A 5,404-nucleotide genomic window follows, 5' to 3' on the forward strand; every position below is an offset into this window, starting at 1 on the left:
GAAAATTGCCATTTGGCGGTCAAAAATGTTTATTGGACTTATGCACATCTAATTATCAGATATTTTCTAGAGATTTTCATAATGTGTACACATTTTGTGTAATTTTATAATTATGGTACGGGAAGTTCCAGCAATTAGCTTTAAGGGGGTGTCCATGAATTGCATGAATTACTTTTGAAACAAAATATTTTTGAAACTGATGCATTTGTGTGTGGAAAACGACGACGAAAAACGACGATGGTTAAATAGAGGCTTAAATAAAAGTTTGTTAAATGAAGGTTAAATATAAGACCATACACACACGCATACCTTTTCTTTAAATTTTGGGTGTAGAACGATTTAGAATGACTTGAAATATAGAGAAAATGGATTGGCAGGCAAAATTACAAGCTCTCAATCCGAATATACCAATCGCATTTTTACTACGAATAGTATTATTTTTTTGTCATACTTAACTTAATTATATTATTAAGTATTTATACAATTGAGTTCGTCAATCGCTACTATAATATAAGGAAATTTCATGTGCGACTTTATTAGATAATTTTGTTCAAAATGTATGAAGTTCTCTTAATGTATCAAAGATTTTATTTTCCATAATTCCAGAAAAATATTATTTTTCGCGTCATACATTTATAATTGATTGACATGGCCTTATATCAACGCATTTCTTTTTTTCTGCCAAATCGTAGATCTTATTCTTAGTTTTAGACACTATGACTAACACGGCAATTACCATATAATTTTAATATTTAATTAATAACATTATTAATTTATAGGTATTCACATACAAAACTATACTAGTTTTTATTAAAAAAAACTTACATTATTTTCACAATAACAATATAAACCTTATTTAAGTGCAAAGTAAAGTCGCTAATGTCTTATTAATTTTTACACCAGTAACTACAGAAACTACAGAAACCCAATAAGCAGCAACAAGATAATTTGGATTATTAATCAAAAATTTTACTGGCTAATTGACTACCAATACTGTACCACATTTTAACACAGCATTTCACTTCATCATGTCATATCTTAAACAATATAAAAATTACTTCATTTAAGTTTCAAGTATATTATTAAATCATTTAGTTAAGAATAATGATAATTTGGTGTAATATCTCATTATAAAACATACTTAGTACGATCATTTGGCTTGAAGTATTTCTCTAACTATGAATCAATTATAATTTTTTCTAATCTAAAAATTCAAATTAGAGATAAATAATTTCAAGCATCAATCGAGATACGTGTGTGTTGTTTGATCGTGCATAGTTTTCATTCTGATCGCATACAGTCAGAAATGTAATCGTATTTTGGTATTGCGGGCCTCCAAACGAATATTCGCGCCTGCGCCTTATCAAAGTAAAGCACACATTCAAATTACGGTATATCTATTTACGAATACAAATAAATTGCGCTGCATCTCGAGCCCAAACAAACACATGCAATGCCTATAGAGGAACCGCGCTGTTTGGGTGCCCGCGACATAGTGAGAGGGCTGGAAGAAGTAGGCTCGTTTGTTAATATGATAGTATATTATTATTTTACACAAATTTAGTGTTCAATCAATTTTACATCATAATTAATTTTTTTCTGTTGTTTTCCCTGGTTTGATTACTGAATGATGACACATATCAAGTGTCGAAACGTTTAATGGAATAAATAATTTGGTTATTTAATCTTTTTTTAATTCGACGATTGGGCTGCAAAAACATTACAAATATGTATCAACGTCGACAAAACTATCGTGTATATATATATATATATATATATATATATATATATATAATTTGGAATGAATTCCAGTCCAAACTTCGAAAAAAAGGTTAACGAAAAAAAATCCTCTATTGAGTATACGTTTCAACACTTGGTTGACCAGGGCAAAAACAAACTTTAAACACTAATAATAGTTTAAAAAATATTTCAACTTTAATTAGAAAAAACAACACATAACTTATCATTCAAATCTGCTCTAAGCGACTAAAAAAAAGTTCTAAAGCGACTAAAAAAAAAAAGACTAAAAAAAGTCGTGAATTATTAATGACACTATTTAAGAATTTATGCAATAATAAATATCAAAGGATAGTTATCCTTTACATGCCATCTTTTTGAATCCTCGCCAAGGCACTCATCTCAGCAAACTACACCAAAAGATTAAAAAGTAAAACGCCTTTGGACCTAACTGGCATTTCAAGTCAAACTAGATCATACTCCTTTCTTAAATTAGGAGAGATTGCAACTGTGCACTCTCTCAAGCATTCAATAGTTTATTTTGCAGACAGCTTCTTTGTTATTTTGTTATTCATAAAATTCACCTAATGTCCATTGGACAGATGTAAATTATATCCAAAATAAAAAAAAAATCTTTTTGAATGTCTATAATTTTAGATTGATTGTACTTATTGTATAGTTTGCTATGAAAAATAAAACAAACAAAAATTGTCTCATAGACAAAAAAGATAAAAAGAAGACGCTTATCAGTTAACAATTGAAACTGAATTGAGTTCACTCAGTGAACTTCGAGTTCAGTTCGATTATAGTTTTTGATTCTTAGTTTAGACACAGACAGTTTTTTGTTTAAAGTTCCCATATTTTTTTTGTGTAGTGGACCTTTTGAGCTTTGCCATGCCGATAATTTCTTTTATACATTTCTAAATGTACGAAATTTATTGTCAAACATTCAAAATGAATATACATGTTATTTTTTAAACTATTAAGGTAATTAATATAAAAACCAAAAATAAAGTAAGCGAAAAGTAAATATTTAATTATCAACATTTGACAACGATTTTGTAAGCTTGAATCTTACATTTCCAGGCTAATGCTATCCAGTCTATATTTATACTACAGTGTCAAAAAACAGCAAAAAAATTATATTGCGACCTCAAATTGAATGCGTTCTTATACTACAATGTATACATTTTTATAAAGTAATTTTCATAATTTTAGTTCTATTTAAACATATTATATATAACTTTTTATTATAGACATAGTAATATATATTAACATGGTTGTTTGTGATTCAATAATGTGTGACCCTCATTTTCATTTCGTAGTTCCTGAAAATTTTTTTTCGCCGACGTTGGACCCACTGAAAGTTGTCGTGGACCTTTGGGGGTCATGTAACCCACTTTGGACATCACTGATTAAGTTATTAGATATGTTGTTTTCTTAAATTAAAGGTTAGATTTTTAAAACTAATTATAGTGCTTTAAGTTTAGTTTTGTTCTTGTTTGAATAGCTGAATGATGATAGTCATCAAATGTCAAAAGGTATTATATTAGATATTCTTATTTCGTTTTTTTTAAACTTAAATTTTGTTTTTCTTTTCGTTAGGTCACATAGTAAGACATAAAATTTGAGCAGACCTACTCCTCAAAACATAGAAATAATTAAATAATAAACTTATAAATTCTTTACGTAAGTTCCAAATAAATTTTATCTACTATTATTCTACATAAGATATTTCTAATTCAAATTAATTCAATAGTATTATCTTTTTTTGATTCTACGTTTATTATTTTTTTTTTTGAACATCGATATTAGAAAACATTTTAACATTTTTAATATTACTAAATTCTCATATTTTATTAACGTCATCATTATTAACACTACATCCGCCCAAATATAAAAATAAATTATTAAATATAATTATTATTTAATTCTTGATGATATACAAAAAAGGCCTTTCATTCACATTTATTTTTAATGCAAATATAGATAAAAAGATGAAACGTGTTCGCTTTGTGGAAGAATTTAATAATCTGGGATTATCAAGTGATTAGTTTTGATTTCGATTAGTATATTAATATGTATTGTTAATGCGTTTTCTGCCAAATTATTTTCACTCTAGTATATTCGTCAGCGCTCCAACTAAGAGTCGGCGGCGTAGCGGGCGCGCGACCGAGACATCCATAGGAAAGTGAAATGAAAATGTGCGAGCTTCGTGCCCTTCGCCCCTGCCCGTGTTTTCGCTTTCATTCCGGCCAATACGAGCACTTTCCCTGCTTCCACCATCCCCACCACTCCGCCGCACACACGCTTTGACCCTGACAGAGAATACACAAACGCGACGTGCGTTTAGTTGAGTCGGCACTGCAGCCGCTGTAAGTTCGTTTTTTCTGTATTACAGTATACTATATAAACGGCGCGCGCGCGCTCATACTTTTCTTCTTTCTCTATTTCTTCAAAAGTTGTTAATTTTCTTCGTCATCTATCACTTGATTTTTTCGTAAGTGATTCAATTACACCAACAGCCGTCGTTGTGCATAGAATGTGTGTATGTGAACAGTTGTGCAGAAGTGTTGCAGTAGACGTTTTGTCGACGTCCCAATTGTTTTAATAAACCGCGAATAAAAACTCGTGCTGTATGTGTGACGTGCTGTTTCCCACTTTGTTACCGTCGGCGTTGTTTCAAACGGCCGTTATGGCTCCGAGAAGACATACGCAAAATCCGGCACAAGGGCTGCTGGAAGCCGATTTACTGGACGCAGATCTGACTAGATGCTGCGTACCGACAGGCGATTGTTTGCGCGCCAATTCGGCGGACAGCCCGGCGTACGCCCTGATCAGCCTGGACGATTTACGCGACACGGTACGCGTGACATGCAACAACGAGAGCTGCACCGTGGGCCGGTATATGCATCGCGAATGTTTCGAGTCCTGGGAGCAGAGCGTTTTGACTTATCTGAAATCCTGCGGACGTGCCAGGTCCTGGTCTGAGCGTCAACGCCATCAGAATTTGTGGACTAAAAAGGGATATGATTTGGCTTTCAAAGCTTGCGGTTGCCGTTGCGGTCGCGGACATCTAAAGAAAGACTTGGATTGGATGCCGCCGCCGCCGACGAGCGGTCTCTTCGGGCGCGTGGATGAGGACGGCGGTCTTGCAAATTCTGGAAAGAAAAAGACGACGTAACCGCGGAAACAGTCGTCCGACGCTGGCCATATCCGCCGCTCATCCGGTAAACGGGTATCATGCTAACGGTAACGCGGTCGTACAAGATCAATTGTTGCGGGGTAGAGCCGGCAGCTTGTCTTCGAGCACGGGATCATCCTCGCCTCCAGCGTCCGCGAGCAGCGATCAAGGCGCTTCGCCTCTTCACGGGGCCACGGGAGCTCTCAAAAAGAAATCGTCGGCTATCAAAATTGATTTCTTTTCTGATCGCATAAGGTAAGTGAAAATTATTATTAATGATGAAAAATGCACAATGCTAACTCATGTGAAAGATGGGGCTTTAAGTTAATTTTGGGGAATTTCATGTTTTCGCGTGAAACATGCTAATGTTAAGTTTTCTCGACGTTTCAAGTCCCTGTAAATCGAACGACACCAAATTTTGAAATGTGTGTGTATAAATATTTTTCGTCGACGTTTCCTCAAAAGCAGCTAAACCGATTTCAA

General features: G+C 33.6%; 1 pseudogene; it reads left to right on the forward strand.

The window, feature by feature from the left end:
* Window positions 1–4,282: 4,282 nt before the first annotated feature.
* On the forward strand, window positions 4,283–5,180 carry LOC113363514 (annotated as a pseudogene).
* Window positions 5,181–5,404: the final 224 nt, after the last annotated feature.

Source organism: Ctenocephalides felis, unplaced genomic scaffold, assembly GCF_003426905.1.
Source record: "Ctenocephalides felis isolate EL2017-DRISC unplaced genomic scaffold, ASM342690v1 CF-g0.4_SCAFFOLD_00324, whole genome shotgun sequence".
Taxonomy (NCBI): Eukaryota; Metazoa; Arthropoda; class Insecta; order Siphonaptera; family Pulicidae; genus Ctenocephalides; species Ctenocephalides felis.